Raw genomic sequence first — 17,382 nt, 5'->3', positions numbered from 1 at the left:
AAGAGGTATCTAGGTGGTAGCTCTATAATAGTAACTTACATATTAAACTGTGCATCAGGTTATTATATATAAAGGGGTATCTAGATGGCAGCGCCATCATAGTTTCTTACATAATTACTCTGTGCATCAGGGAAGTATATATAAAGGGGTATCTAGGGGACAGCTCCTTCATAATAATTTACAAATTACTCTATACAACAGGATATTATATATAAAGTGGTATCTAGGTGACAGGTCCATCATAGTATTTAACATATTACTCAGTACAACAGGTTAGTATATATAAGATGTATTTAGGTGGCAGCTCCATCATAGTATCTTAGATATTACTGGGTGCATCAGATTAGTATATATAAAGAGGTATCTAGGTGGCAGCTCCATCATTGTATCTTACATATTACTCTGTGTATCAGATTAGTATAAATAAAGAGGTATCTAGGTGGCAGTTCCATCATAGAATCTTATATATTACTCTGTGCATCAGATTAGTATATATAAAGGGATATCTATGTGGCAGCTCCATCATAGTATCTTACATATTACTCTGTGTATCAGTTTAGTATATATAAAGGGGTATCTAGGTGATAGCTCCATCATTGTATCTTACATATTGCTCAGTGCATGAGGTTAGTATATATATTTTTTTACTGCTATATATAGTTCTTATACAATATTAGACATTATTTTACCCACAATGTTTTCCATGTGGATAATGCTCTCAGTTTAATGCCCAGAGCTATTCCATTAGTTGCAGGGACATAATTAGGTGTTTGAAAGCTCTATAGCAAAAGTTTGTAAGGGCCCCTATGTACCACCCAATGGTGAAAAATGTATATAAAGTATGTCAATTTGACAAGGAAGATGGGTCCCCCTTAGCTCTAAGATCAATAGCAGCTGCACCCCTGGCAGCTATGGTAGTTACTCACATGTTTATTTGTCTATATCTCAGTGTGATAAACCTGTAAGTAGCATGTTGCTATCCATAAACTCAGTATTAAGGGTTTTAATATATGGATTTCTCTGTGCATTAATCTCCAGAGGGTGCATCTAACACAGATATATATTTGCTCACCTGAGGTAGCATCTGAGTTTCAGGAGTAATCTTCTTGTCTAATTGAATCTGCCCCTCAGTCTTAGACAAATGCACATATGCTGCTGTACACATGCATATTTGTTTAATAATACAATCTTTTTAGTCACCTTTGTTTCCATAGTTTTCTCCAGCTTTTGTGATATACCATAGGCCCTTACATCAAACCTATCCATGTCTCTAACACAAGTAACTATTATTTACCTTTTAAAATCCTGGTGTCTCTTAAAACATTGGCCCTCATTCAGAGCCGTACGCTCTGAGCAGAGCGCACGCTCTGAATGAGGGCTGTCCTCCATAACTATGGAGCGTCCTCCTGGCCGCTCGTATAGCTGTGGGTCTTGACCATCGCGACCATCGAAACTGCGAGCCGGAGCCTGCGTTTGAGGTTTTCAACCGCAAAACCCGGAGTGATTTTGGCTCTATCAAAATCACTCCCACTGACATCACTAGTGATGTCTGATGTCAGTGGGCCGGCTTCTGATGGTAGGTGTTCCCTTAGGAACACCCCCGTCAGGGAGGCATGCCCCCGGCACGCCCACCAAAGGGGGCGTGCTGTCAATCAACATCGGCAGCACGCCCCCTTTGATCAGACACAACGAGCGAAGGAAAGTCCGTCGCTCGTCGCGCCTGGCGCATGCGCATGACGGAGCTCCCTCCATCGTGCGCATGCTCAGTGCAGAACATCGACCCGCTTGCGAGCGGACAGCCGCTCGCGAGTGGGTCTGAATCATGCCCATTGCTCACTGATTTCTCTGCACACATCACACTGAGCAGAGTGACTGTGAGATGATCACATTATCCCCATTCCCATGGTGTGTGCAGAGATAATGGTGGCGTCCTGGTGCATCAGCTGACAGTAGGTGTGACAGGATCGGTAGCATGTGTTACCCATCTATGGTCAGTGCAGGGGGTGAGTAATGTATAATCTGCCCATTCTAAGGTCATAGTATGAGGATTATACTATATATCCAGAAACAATAAAAAGTGTGTATTTAATGTCAAGGATTTATCTGCTGCAGGAGTGTAGAGGTCTCTTCTGCACATCTAACTGGAAATGAGGATATAACAATTTGACAATATATTACAATTTTAAAACAATTTAAAATGACTGGGTCATATTTATTAGTTTTTTTAATATAATTCATGTTCCCAATATAAAATCACACTATGGGGTATATTTACTAAAGTGAGAGTTTTCAGATGCTAGATGGGATAATTATGAGAATTTCGATATTCTATATCTATGGAACGCATTACATGTATTATTCTTAGCGATATGGAGGTGACTGGATGTATAAATCTGATCCCCGTCTGAAGTACCACCTAAAAAGCAGCTTGGAACGCAAGGAATCGGTGATTTCCGGGTTTGCGGAGGTAGTGGAACGTAAGATATGACAACTTCCTGCTGGGTGGAATGCACGGCCATTTTACTTCCGGGATATGTTTACGAGCGCGCATGCGCATACACTAATGACTGCCGATTAGCGGCTGTGTTAGCATGTTAGGTTAATTAAGTAGGGTATATATATGCTGTATGAATGAGCCTCTGATACGCTTCTGAGGAAGGACCAATCGGTCTGAAACATGTTAAGCGTGGGCTCTAAGGACGATATCCATCATTGGCAGAGGCTGGGCTGTACTTGCGTTACCTTATGGTTCAATACTGCATCCGGAGCGGTTATCTTTGGTTTTCCATCATCCAAAGAATCCAAGGAAGGAATTCGCATACATGCTGTTGCTGTGCCATGCTGTATGGATTTCTACATGTTCGTTATTGACTTGTCATTTGTGAGTGTAACCTTTAATTAAAAGTATATTTTATTTTATTTGGATCTACACTATGTTTGTATTTTTTATCCCCATATGTGATACTTCGCTGTGATCAGCGTATTAAAGCCTTGGAGGATAAGAAAAATTCAGATCCTATTGTAACCAGAGACTGCAAGACTCATTTATGTTTATATGGTCCCATAGCAAGTGGAGTTGCTTTATGGTGATTATAAGTCTTCTTTTTCTTATCACCTTTTTGCATGTGGTGTTGGGGAAGCGCTAGAGGGTGAAACACACCTTTTTTCTATTGTATGTGATTTGTTGAGTAGTGGGTGTTTACTCAATTGTATTATTCACCATTGTTGCATCCCTGATTTCATTGCGCACCTACGATCAATATTGTTTTTTACTGTATCTTCTAGAAGGTGCTAGTTAAATGTTATGTAGTATCTGATTGGATGTTATGGGCAACATCACCTCTTTTAAAAACTCTCATTTTAGTAAATATTCCCATATTACTCAAAATGTAGATGTAATTCAGTAATAATTATGCTTTTAAAAAATAAAATTTTTCTTTATAGGACAAATAAGGAGCAGGATCTGCACTAACAATATTAGAAGACATTGTCAAAAGTTACATTTTTCTCTGATCAAGCAAAATAAATAAAAAAAATTCTACTGGAGGATTGCGCAAAATATATTTAAATTTTCTGAATAGAAAAAACATTTACAGCTAATTAATTTCTCATCTAATACATGATGAGTCTCATAGGAGAGAAACCGCATCTGTGCTCTGAGTGTGACAAATGCTTTACATATAAATCACAGCTTATCTCACATCAGAGGAGTCACACAGGAGAGAAACCATTTACATGTTCTGAGTGCAGCAAGTGTTTTACCAGTAAGCAAAATCTTGTTATTCATCAGAGGACTCATACAAGAGAGAAACCATTTATATGCTCTGAATGTAGCAAGTGTTTTACCAGTAAGCAAAATCTTGTTATACATCAGAGGATTCATAAAGGAGAGAATACATTTAAATGCTCTGAATGTAGCAAGTGTTATACCAAAAAGCAACATCTTGTTATACATCAGAGGAATCATACAGGAGAGAAACCATTTACATGTTCTGAATGCAGCCAGTGTTTTATCAATAAGAATAATCTTGTTATACATCAGAGGATTCATACAGGAGAGAAAAAGTTTACATGTTCTGAATGCAGCAAGTGTTTTACCACAAAGCAACATCTTGTAATACATCAGAGAATTCATACAGGAGAGAAACCGTTTACATGTTCTGAATGCAGCCAGTGTTTTACCAGTAAGAATAATCTTGTTATACATCAGAGGATTCATACAGGAGAGAAAAAGTTTACATGTTCTGAATGCAGCAAGTGTTTTACCAGAAAGCAACATCTTGTTATACATCGGAGGATACATACAGGAGAGAAGCCATTTAAATGCTCTGAATGCAGCAAGTGTTTTACCAAAAAGCACCATCTTGTTATACATCAGAGGAGTCACACAGGAGAGAAACAGTTTACATGTTCTGAATGCAGCATGTGTTTTACCACAAAGCAACATCTTGTTATGCATCAGAGGATTCATACAGGAGACAAACCATTTAAATGCTCTGAATGTGGCAAGTGTTTTACAGCCAAGAATAACCTTATTAGACATCAGAGGATTCATACAGGAGAGAAGCCATATAAATGCGCTGAATGCAGAAAATGTTTTTCACAAGAGTCATCTCTTCATAGCCATCAGAGGAGTCACAGAGGAGATAAAAAAACCCTATAAATGCTGAGAATGAAGTATGATATTTACTAAAAGATAACACTTATTAATCACTTGAGGGTTTACTCTGAGGGCCTGAATGTGTTTCATAAGCTAGATAACTTGTATCACATCTATATGCTTAAATGTGAGAACATTTTTGTTTTCTAGATGTGACTATTGTTTTATATAAATTAGTCTTGTTAAAGACAGTAGAGTAGAATCATTTGTAGTCGATCCTCTGCACCAGTGTAATTTAATAAACAATGTGTTTGAGGAGACCCCCCCAAATTGCCTGAAATTAATATTTATTTGAAATGTAATTTGTAGTTATAATGGCATAAGGTGGTGCTACTACTGACACCTAATACTGTACAACACAACACAAAAAAGAGAGAGAAAATAACAGTTATACTGGAATATTGAACATTTTAAAGAAAATAAATAAGGGGATTGGGGCACTTCACATTAGATAATTGCTGCCTTAGCAACACCAGAGGATCAATCCTAGAGATCCAACACAATTAGACAATATAAAAATTTGGTTCTCAGAACGGCACTATCAAAGTCACCTTGAGTGGAATTTATAATATCTCATCATAAATAACCATAGTTCAGTTTATGTCTTGCTTCCACTCCTATGTACCTAATGCCAATTAAGTTTTAAATATAAGGTATTATACAATCCTTGAACACCAATGTACATTTGATAGGACCACTTTTTCTTTTCTTGATATGACTCTGACAGTTGAAGACAAAATGATAGTTACCAGAACTTTTTACAAAAAAAGCTATATCTATAATTTATTGCATTTTGTGAGTTTATATTTTAAACCTTGGATTCATAATACTCCATATAGACAGTTGCAATGTATTAAGTACAATTGTTGTAAGCACCATACTTTTGAATCACAAGCATAGGCCAAAGAAAAAGCATTTGAAGATAATTATCCTGAATCTCTGCTATCTAAAGCTCTGTATAGAGCTAAATCACTCAGGAGAGAGGCTGTTCTTATCCCTAAAGAATCTAATAAAGAGGCTTCTTATAGTTTTGCTGATTGCCCTAAGTTAAAATACATCAAACATCAGATTCCCATCCTTTTAACGGATGCTGATCTTAGTATAAACATTTATTCATCTCCATGGGTAGTTTTTATAATAGCTTACAGTGGTGGCTACAGAGATGGGGCTGAAGAGCAGCTCAAAATTCAAATAGGGGAGCCACACCATCAGCCATGTCAAATGCTGCCAAACATCGCTGGTAGGGATTGACTGGCAGTTGGTGTGGCTCCCCTATTTGATTTTTGGACAGTGCTGAAGCCCCACCTCTGGAGCCACTACTGGTAGCATACAATTAATAGTTCAAGATATGGATTCCATTAGGTGGCTTTCCATTTAGCTCAATTGCTTTTTCAATTGTGGATCACTGCCTGTATCACTTGTAACTAGAGATGTGCACTGACCACTGTGATATATTCCTTAAGAAACATCAAATTTGTATCTCAAACATGAACATGAATATTTTCTCCTATTTCATCAGAAAAGAAAGAAGTACTTTCTCCAAGATATTATGGGCACTACATTATTAAACCTTAGGGGAAACAAACATTGGAGTATGTAACAATGACCTGATCAAACTAGCTAAAACATTGCCCCTGTGCAGCCCACTTGCATGTGGAAACAAATAACACATTTTATTGCTAAAAGCTTTGAATCAACTACATGGTATAAATATATGTCCAGAGTAAATTATTAATCAAACAAGCATATAAAGTCCAATATTGGTCTTAGAATACATATTTAAGGCGGCTGATTGTATGCCTGCAGCCATTACCAATTAGGTAGATATAAGGATGTTTAATTTTGAGATCACTATGGGTATGTGAAACTTGTGATTATACTGTTAAAGTAGAGCTGAATGTACGCTCACACCATTTAAATATATGTATTAAGAAACATTTCCTTGATCCTGTTTTTGTTTGTTGATTAAAAAGATGATTGAAAACCTATAGCAAATATATATTACTTTTTTGTTTTCTATTTTAATACTTCACCTGTTTATGGGTTATATGTTTATGTTATAATTTTGTAAGGAATTTAATAAAGGTTATATTTTATTTATGTGACTGGTGCATTGCATCTCTGTCCTTGTTTTTTATACCTGATATCTTGGGGACACTTTTATGAGTGTTTGACAACATAACACTCCAAAGAGATTAAATGCTATTATCAGTTTAAAACTGATATGTTGAGTATCCCAGTGCAGGTAATGTCGGCGATAAGACTACCAGGGATGGAATACCAATACCTGTCAGAAATCTGTCACCAGAATTCTGACCACCAGCATCCTGTAGATAATTTGCAGGGTAAAGGAGAGGGTTTGGGAGAGGGTTAGGCTTAGTTACTAAGGGCACGGTTATGGTTAGGCACAAAGGGAGGGAGGGTTAGGTTTAATATGCAGGGATAGGGAGGTTACGGTATATTTAGGAATTAAGGCGCAGGTTATGTTTACGCCATGGGGAGGGAGGTTTAAGGGTAGGGGAAGGGTTGGAATTGCTACTGATAGATGTTATAATCCTAACTCTCTTGGGTTGGGATACCTACATAAGATTTTGACCACTGGAATAATAAGCAGCAGCATCTGTACTGATCCTATTTAATTTCAAATTATTTTATAATATTTGTACGATTTCTATGTCTATTGTGAAGGGATAGTGTGTGAGGCCCAGTATATTATATTTAATAGTATTAGCTTACATACAGGGTGCTGTGGGTGACTGAGCAGGGAGACACCAGAAATGAAGCAATTAGTTTAAAGATTAATCAAATATATTATTTTGAATTTGAATGAAATAGATAGACAGTGGCCCAAATGCAATAGAGTGCAAATTTGTAAAAAATGCGGGTTCATGCAGGGGAGGCTTGCCGGGACCTGTAGTTCTACTGCAAAAGACAATATTACTTGTCTATTCTTTACAAAACAGTATACATCATTAGCCCAGCACCCACTGGACAGGGGTGCCAGTGATTGCCCCGGCCTATCAGCATAGGTCTGGGGTGTCCTGGTTATGTGGACCCCTTTATTATTTCACCCCCCAAGAATCCCCTGCCTGGGCTGACTAGCAGTCTGTTTTAATGCTTTGGAAGGGAGACCCAGTGAAAGGGTTCCCCTGGCTAAAGCATTATACCCCTGCAATAAAGAGACAGGTGTACTGTGCAGGTTATGTAAAATATAAGGGACCCTATTTATTTTGTCCCCGGTATTTCCACAACAAGGACTGGCTCAGAAAAGCCTTGTGCTGGTAATTAAAATACAAGACAGCCCTATGCATTTTGTCCCCAGTATTTCCACAACCAGTACTAGCTGAGAAAAGCCTTGTGCTAGTAAGTAAAATACAGTATACCTCTATGCATTTTGTCCCCTATATTTAAAAAATAAGCATATGCTCTACAGTTCCAAAGGCTGGTTATGCTTTTGGGGAGGGGGCACATTATTTAAAAAAATATTTGTGTCACTTCTTTTTTTTAACACACAGAAGCCTTCAATGATCTCACTGATCTGTGAAGGCTTGTGTAAAACTCACATCTTTTAATGCTAGTTGCATTTAAAGGTGTGTTTACAAAGGAAATACTCACACACATTTGTATTGTGTAGTAGCCTCGAGCACAAAAATTCATAGGCTGTTATACTTGCGAGTCTCAGCACTAACTCGTACCTTCAAAATTTGTGATAAGGTGCAATTTGGTTTTTAACTTAAACTTGCACTCTATTACAGTTGACCCGGAGTCTGAAATGCAAGATGACAGTTCCTCCATTGCCTGTATCACTCTGTGATTACCTGTTCTATTATCAAGGATCATTATTCCTGTTGTCAATCATGGATCAGTTTATGTTGCCAGTATATGGAACAGGAGTATCACACCTCTATTAGCAGTAGTAGCACTTTGTCTACATCTACTAGTCTATAAATATATTTGGAAAAGTGTAATAAAGGATATTTCAAATCCAAACAGTGTTTGACAATCTCATGGAGAATCTTAGCTCTTTTTAAAGTAGTCAGGGAAAGTTAATGGTTAATGCATTGCTTTGTTACTAAAAATAAAATAGCTAACATACCTTACCCCACTGGCCATGGCACAATATGGCAGATGAAATCAGAAATGTTACAGTAAAAACCTGATTTTGGTCTCATCTGAATAGTAGATGGTGAGATGTGTCTGCTGCTAGAACTCAGTTTACCATTAATTTGGCCTCTAGTCTGAGGTGCTATTAATAGGTGATTACTGAGGGCAGAGTCTATAATAATTGTATCCTCTGTTTTTCATCCTCATGGGAGCCTGTTACATCATAGCACTGTATGGTGTTTGCACGTACACTTGGTGAAACTATCATAGTTTTTGCAATATCCCAGATTGTATATCCTTAATCTCTTAAAATAACGATGGACTGTCCTTTATCTGTGCTAATTTGAGCTGTTGTTGACATATTATGACTTCTACATCAAGGAAATATTGATTTGCACCAACACCCTCTGATAGCACCAGTGTCTGGCCTTAGACATTAGAGAGCAAAAATTATGATAAACTCATTGTGAATTATTATCTACTATATTTAACTTTTACTCAAGTTCTAAAGTTCTTTTAGGGGTTCATTTGAAAAAAATTACATTCAAATTGTTCTAAATAAAACAATTCATACATAGACATCCACTATACTAACTATATATGTCTAAGAAACTCATATTAAGCCTTTACATCACAATATAATTATAATTGTTACAGTGTATATATTAAAATCAATATAATAATATGAATTACTTATATTAGATATAGCTAAGGTCATGTAACAAAGTGACTAAAGAGAGTTTAGAAATAAGTTTATCAGAGGTAACTATAGAAACCAGTTTATGAATAGACATGGCTAACTGAAAATACAATTTAATTAGCATTTATTTACCCCAGCTAGCTCACACATAATCTAAACACAGGAAGATGTTAAAAAATAGCCCATTAATTTCAACTGAACAGTGGTTCCAGTTGACCAATAGGATATTCCCATTTGAACACACCTATCAGGTGTGTTCAAGGAGGAGTTGGGTTCACAAAGTGAACCCAGAGCTCAATTATACTAACTGAAGGACATGAGCATTCACACTGAGGAGACTTGCAGAGCACACACTTGGAGGAACACACATTCTTGCAAGGAAACACCAGGGAAACATGGGCAGAGCATACTACCCCCTGAAGGAGGCAAAGATGAAACCTCAATCTCTTGGAGGCATGGAGAAGCTAGCTGCTTCTCTACCTGGAGGCTAAGTATTTGTCTCTCCAACCACACATGGCTTACAGGGAAGATGTAGAAATCATGTGTTTTAAGGGTTAAGCTTTGGTTAAAAAGGTGTAAGTCTGTGTTAGTAATGTCTGTAGCAAGTTTGCAGTTATTAATATTCTGATAACAGCAAAGTTATCAAGCTGCAATACATTGGTTATGCCTTGGATAGTTAGATATATGTGTAACAAGTTTGTAGTTAAAGGAATTCATAAGTCCGTGTTAACATTAAATACGGTTATTTCTGACAGTAGTAAGCTATATAGGTGAGCCTGTAATGTAGAATATGTAGTAATGCATACAGTGGATTTATAATGTAGTCTTTGTCTTGTTTAATGGAAGCTACAGTCTCGTAACATGGTGTAGATCTTAGGTGATAAAGGAATTTGTAATTTGGCTAGTGGTTGTGGTTCCATGGGAGTTGTGGATTGCTAGCCATATTGTGATAGTATTGTGAAGTTATGTACTATCATAGTTTTGGGATTTTATAGTTCAAATATATTTGGTATAAGTAATAATAACCGTGTGGAAGGTAGTATGAAATATGGCTGCCACCATGTGGGTTAGACAATAGAACCTAGCCCACACCAACCCCAATACACTCTCAGCAGCCATCTTGAATATGCAGCCTCACCATTCTCGCTCTCTCTCTCTCATTGTATTTTGACTAGTATTGTTAAAAATTAATACTGTTTTATGAGGATTGATTTCATGAATATAAATACACTTTACTTAAACACATCTTGTGTGGAATGTTATTATCCAAATTATTGAAATGATTGAAAAGGTATATAATTCTGGTTAACACTTTGCAAAGTTCATATATTTATGTTAAGTATAACCTGATGTTTGTTATTTAATGAAAAATAGAATATTTGCTTCAGATATATTGGGTTTAAGCTGGCAATCGCCTGTGTGTGCAGAACAAAAAAGAAGAAGCACAAAAAAGGCAGAAAACATCACTCATCAATAATCATGAGAAACATAATTATTTACCACGTCTAACTTTGACTCATTTTCTAAATTACATTCAAATACACTATTTATATATGTCTAAGAAACTCATGATAAGCCTTTATATCACAAAGTCTTTTAGATCATAAGAAACATTTGAATTTTACTATATATATTATATATGTATATATACAGTAAATAATTTTAAGTTCTTGTTGATACGTGGAATAGGTCTTTCTCCCATGACTCCTAAACAAATGGTCCATTTGGAGACATAAGGAGAGGCCAGAGGTTGCTATGATCTAATTAGAATACAAGATTTTACCACTGTAAAAGTGTAATTGAAATTTGCCATTGTAGTAAGTAACTTTAGGATTATTTACACCTCATTTAAAAGACAAGGAGATGGCACGAGAAGCTGCTATGTTTATGTCTCACCTCTCAGTGTAAAGGGGGGCATCCACTACACCTCTTAGTGCAAGAATTCCTTCTGGTCATCCTGGGAACTATGGAGAGATGGGGAGGAATGACTGCAAATAGGCTGTATCAAGCTACTGATAGCTGATTTAAGAGATGCTGGTTTAGTTGCTGGAAGAAGGAGGAACTAAGAAATGTACAGACTGAAGAATCTCCAGAAAAAGGTAATTATTTTATACATAAGAATTAATTGATACATACACAGATGATACAGATATTAGTAAATTACAAATTATGGGATAATCTGTGTAATATAGCTATATATTCTGTATCAGTGTTATTGCATAATTTATGTATAATGTATCTATATATTCTCTTTCAACACAATAAAACTAAATATGTAATTCACATATTATTTTGTTTTGTCATAATGTGGAGCAATTATTATCTATCAATCAATACATCTCAATGCTCTGTACTTACACAGTGGTTCTATGTGTCTAAACATTTTAGATAATCTATAAAATTGCAGCCAAAACTATTCCAGCATTTTCATTTTTTATTAGTAGAATTATTACCCTGCATCAGGTTAGTATTTATGAAGATGTATCTAGGTGGCAACTCCAACATAGTATCTTACATATTACATTTTTTTCATCAGGTTAGTTTATATAAAGGGGTATCTAGGTGGCAGCTCCATCATAGTATCTTACATATTACTCTGTGCATCAGGTTAGTTTATATAAAGGGTATGCAATCGGGAAGCTGACTGCCTAAATACAGGCAGCCGGCTTCCCGACTGTCATATTCTGGCAAGGGTGAAATTCCGGGCATCTAGATGTAGATGCCTGCATTTCCCTGACGCCGGGAGACCGGCGCCCGGCAACCCGATCGTAGTGATGCCGGGCGCCATGAGCGGACAGCCACGGGGGGGGGAGGGTTAGGTTTAGGCAACCCCCAGGGAGGGTTAGGGTTAGGCTAGGGGGAGGGAGGGTTAGGGTTAGGCACCCACGGGGGGACTTATGGTTAGGCACCCCCCCGGGGGACTTAGGTTTAGGCAGCAGGGAAGGGGGTGGTTAGGGTTAGGCACTTAGAGGGGGGATTAGGGTTAGGCACTTGGGGGGGAAGTTAGAGTTAGGCACCCCTACGGAGGGTTAGGGTTAAGGGGGTGAGGTTAGGTTAGTAGATACTCACCTATCCACAATCGGGATTTCCAGCGCTGTCGGGCTTCCACAGCTCTGAACTCTGCTCATGTCGGGCTGCCGCTGACGGGAATCAAACCATGCAGCTGGCGGTATTTATAAAGATGTATCTAGGTGGCAGCTCCATCATAGTATCTTACATATTACTCTGTGCATCAGGTTAGTATGTATAAAGTGGTATCTAGGTGTCAGCTCCTTCATAGTATCTTACATATAAGTCTGTGCATCATATTAGTCTATATAAAGATGTGTCTAGGCGGCTGCTCCTTCACAGTAACTTACATATTAATCTGTGCATTAGGTTAGTACATATATATATATATATATATATATATATAGTTTATCTAGGTTGCAGATTATCATATTATCTTACATATTACTCTGGGCATCAGGTCAGTATATATAAAGGGGTATCTAGTTGGCAGCTCCATCATAATATCTTACATATTATTCTGTGCATCAGGTTATTGCACAGGCCAAAGAAAAAAGAAAATTCCCTTTTTCTTTGCACACTTTGTAAAGATTCTATGATATGATTATAAGTATATAAAAAATATATTTTATTAGATACCTGCTATAAAAGTATTATGTGATGTGCAAAATATATGTATATCACGATTGGTGCTAATGACAAATGTTCAATAATTGAAATGATAGGCAAAAATATAAAATGAGGAAGTATTGACCTTAAAATAATAGGGTACTTCCTAACAATTCTGGTCACAAATTATGACTCTATGATATTGTAGACTATAAACACTAATGACTAAGGTCAGAGGAAATTAACAATAATTATGTGCAAAAAAGGGGAAAAAAATTGCAAGTAAATATAAACAAGTTCTCATATAATTTGCTGATAAGTGCAATAAAGGAAATGTTATTGCACAATTCCCTTAGTTAAGGTTGTGAAAAAAACCAATTGATGTCTTAATTACAACCAATATTGCACGTTTCCCTAATAATATCAGCAAAAAGGAGAAAATACCATAATAGTACTAAATATTAAGGATGGTAATCCGATGATATTCAGTGTATATAAATCAATCTCTTTAGGTCAACGATTTATATCATCACCCATCAAATGATATTGCACATTTTCCTTAAATGTGGCAGTGATAAAGACTTAATTAGGTCTTTAATAAGAACCAATATTGCACATGTCCTTAATATTTAGCAGCCAAAAAAAGTAAATATCCCAGATAAAGCTTATTGATGGTAATCAACTAGCAATATTGCATATTTCCCTTTTTATAGCTTCCACAATGAATAGAAAATGAAATAAACAGTATGCTTATTCAGACGATGTAGTCTATGGTAATATTGCAAGTATTAGTCAATCGCAATAAACATGGGTAATCAATAACATTAGAAAAAAAAATGAATTAGTGGTATTGCACATATCACTTTAATGAGGTAATGAGAGAAAACTTAATTAGGTCTAGGAACCAAAATTGCACATTTTCCTATATATCAGCAGCAGAGGGAATCAAAAATCCGAGATAAAGTGTATTGATCAATTAATAATATTGCACATCTCCCTTTTGTAGCTGCCACAGTGATTATTTGACAAAATTGCACATCTCCCTTTTTTAGCTGCCACATTGGAAAAAGGAAACAAAAAATGTACTTAATTGGAAGACCTGCAGAAAAAAAACCATCAATAGGCTCTGTCTTTTATCCCTATTGATTACATGTGAACAATAAAAGACATGGTTGGTTATGTAGCAAAAAGTCCCCTCTTATATATACAATAAGTATGTGTATTACCCTCATATAGTCAGAAATATATAGTCAATAGAAGCAGGCCAAATATAACATAGTATTTAATTGGAATAAGTGATAGTAAGGCACACAAGTGTCTCCCACTTCTACTTTTACCTGTTTTACTTGTTACCAAGTATTGGACAAGTGGTGAGATAGTAGGGGGCTGGTGCTTATGGAAAGTAATGTGTAGTGGTGGGTTGTTAAAGATCTATTTAGCGGGAGTTAGATGACCCCTGATGCCATCGGGTATTGCAGGAGTTAAACTCACCCAGATCAATCAGGTTACCACCAGGAAGTAGAAAGTAGAATTGGTTACCTGTGCAGAGACCAGCCTGCTAGTGAGCGTGTAGGGAACCAGAATTGGAAGTCCCATTTCAGCTGCCTTTCAGCTGCAGTCAGATGGCTTGCATTGAGCCCATCATGCGCAGACTGTGCGGTGAACAGCTGTTCACATAACCTGCAGTGTGCTCCATCAGAATGAGAAATCAGCGGTGAACTGAGGAGCATGTAAACGGTCAGCTGATCGGGTCCAAGGTGGGAGGTATGTGGAGTTGATGCATGTTTCACCAGGCATGGCTTGCTCACAATGAGACACCTGGTTTTCATGTTCACAGTCTCCGGTATTAATAGTGGCTCACACCAATGAGCAATCTTCTCATAGTGATCGACATACTGTTTAGCCTATAAGGGCGTAGTGCTAATTTAGCTGTTGGTCAGAACCATTTGATTGACAACCAAATTGGCCAATCATGTGATGAATAAAACACAATAAGATAGTCCAGCATAGATATAACTTTGTAAAGTATATAAAGATGGACCCACAATAAAAACAATAATTATAAATGATTGATAGCAGTAGTATGCAAAAAAAGGTGGGAGGAAGAAAGTTTATATATTTATTTATATATATATATATATATATATATATATATATGTATATATATATATATGAAAAATAATTTATGGTAAATATGGAGAAAACATGGAGAAAATCTATACCCTGTATACAGTTGAAAAGTAAAAGTAAGCTGCAGGAAATTAAGGAGTTAAAGATACAGTAGAAAAATATATGTATATACAGTAAAAATATGTGTTTATCAGTAGAAAAGTTACAGTAAAAAAATGTTTGTGAAAAAATGTGCCATATATAACTAATGACTATTATATGACAATGGTGTGAAGTGTCATAGTTAATGTGTATATTAAGTGAAAAGGAATATAAGAAATAAATGTATAAATGTATTGAAATAATGTGTGAAAATGAATGTGAATGAAGTTAAAGTGGATGTGGTGCGTAAATAAGTATAGGTGTAAAAGGAAAGGATATAATTGATAAAAATGAAAGTTATAAAAATAATTAAAAGTGTTTAACACAGGAAACATGAAAAGGATTATTAGTGAGTAAAGAAATCATCTACAAATTCATAAAAATGCATTACATTTAATGTTTTTGTTCATCCCATTAGGGGAGATGCTACCTAGTCTAAATGTCCAGTAGCTCTCTTTTTTAAGGAGTTATTTCATGATATCTCCGCCTCTAATGCCTAAATGCAAGGTTTCCAAACCAAATACTGAGCCACTGTGTTTCTTTTGCCTGTGCAATACTGTATATTTACTAGTAATATAGTTATTCACGGAAGCACCACCAACAAAATTACATTCTATTAGGAGTTTACTCCAGTGATATATTTTCATTGTTGCTTCATAAATATTTAATAATTTATCACTTTGTTTATACAAATCCTGTGCATTAATTTCTTCCCAGATCCATTTTCCCTACCTTTTAAGCTTAATATTATTCTGTGCATCAGGTTAATATATATAAAGTGGTATCTAGGTGGCAGCTCCATCATAGTATATTACATATTACTCTGTGCATCAGGTTAGTATATATAAAATAGTATATAGATGAAAGCTCCATAATAGTATATTACATGCTCAGTGCATGAGGTTAGTATACATTGTTTAATTTTTATATATAGTTCTGATACAATCATAGACATTATATAACTCACAATGTTTTCGATGTGGATAAAGCTCTGAGTTTAATGCCCAGAGCTATTCTATTAGTTGCAGTGGCATAACTAGGTATTTGAAGGCCCCATAGCAAAACTTTGTAAGTGCCCCTATGTACCACCCAATTATGAAAAATGTATATAACACATGTACCTTTGATAAGCAAGATGGGCACCTTCAGCTCTGAGCCCCATAGCAGCTGCAGCACTGGAACCTATGCTGCGGTCAATTGTTCGTTCTGTTCTTTTTTGAGGCCTGAAGTTAGTACTACTCCATCCGGAGTGTACTTGATACATGCTTTTAACTTAAAGAATACATCTGCTTCCAGTAGGTTGACTGGACATTTAGGTGAGATCAGGAACCTAATGGGTACCTGTGGTTGCTTAGATCCTAACTTCATTAATACAGGTTTGCTTTCTTGTAAGTTCACTTCACTTCATTCAAGTCCAGTTGCTGATAAACCTTTATTGGATAGTAGTGTGCTTGGTACCTCCTCTTGTCATAGGACAGTTTGGCTTGCTCTGCTATCAATTAAACAATTAAACATTCACACTGCTGACCAGTAGGTAGAGTAACAATTACATTTATTTTGTCTTGATGGGGTTGGTCAGCAGTGTAAAGTGGGAGGCACAAGGTAGTGCCTACATCCTATGCTTGGGTTGTATCTTATTTCTTCTGCCATTTCTTGTATTTGTCACAGTCTCTTTTTATCTGACCCTGTTTCTTGCAGAAAAAAACATAATCCAAGCTTCTTCATTTGCTCAATATTGAAAGGAGTCCTCTTCTTGGTATTTCTAATAGGATCCTTCCATCTTACCTTGTCCTGGACCACATATACAGTAATTTCTTGTACTGTGGTCTCTTCTTTCTTTTGTTTTCTGATTTCCTGTTTTTCTCTGTCTTCCACTCCTTCCAAAACTTGACGTATAATGGGAACTTCCATTGTTCCTCCTTCTGGTTCTATCAGATATGGTTGTCCGTATAATTTTAATAATCAAGTCTTAAACATGTTTCCATCTTGTTGATCTGGAATGAGGAAGTCTTCACCTTCAGGTGTTTGT

The 17,382-nt window shown here is 36.4% G+C and overlaps 2 pseudogenes; one reads left to right on the top strand and one right to left on the bottom strand.

The window, feature by feature from the left end:
• LOC148522670 (uncharacterized) overlaps positions 1–4,663 on the top strand; it is a 36,009-nt pseudogene extending 31,346 nt beyond the window's left edge.
• The window catches only part of LOC148522667 (uncharacterized), a 360,297-nt pseudogene that overhangs the window by 55,054 nt on the left and 287,861 nt on the right, over positions 1–17,382 (bottom strand).

Source organism: Taudactylus pleione, unplaced genomic scaffold (genome assembly GCF_031769625.1).
Source record: "Taudactylus pleione unplaced genomic scaffold, aTauple2 ptg000145l, whole genome shotgun sequence".
In the NCBI taxonomy this organism is placed as follows: domain Eukaryota; kingdom Metazoa; phylum Chordata; class Amphibia; order Anura; family Myobatrachidae; genus Taudactylus; species Taudactylus pleione.
Note: the sequence above shows the minus strand (reverse complement) of the source record. Positions and strands in the feature narration are given on the sequence as shown.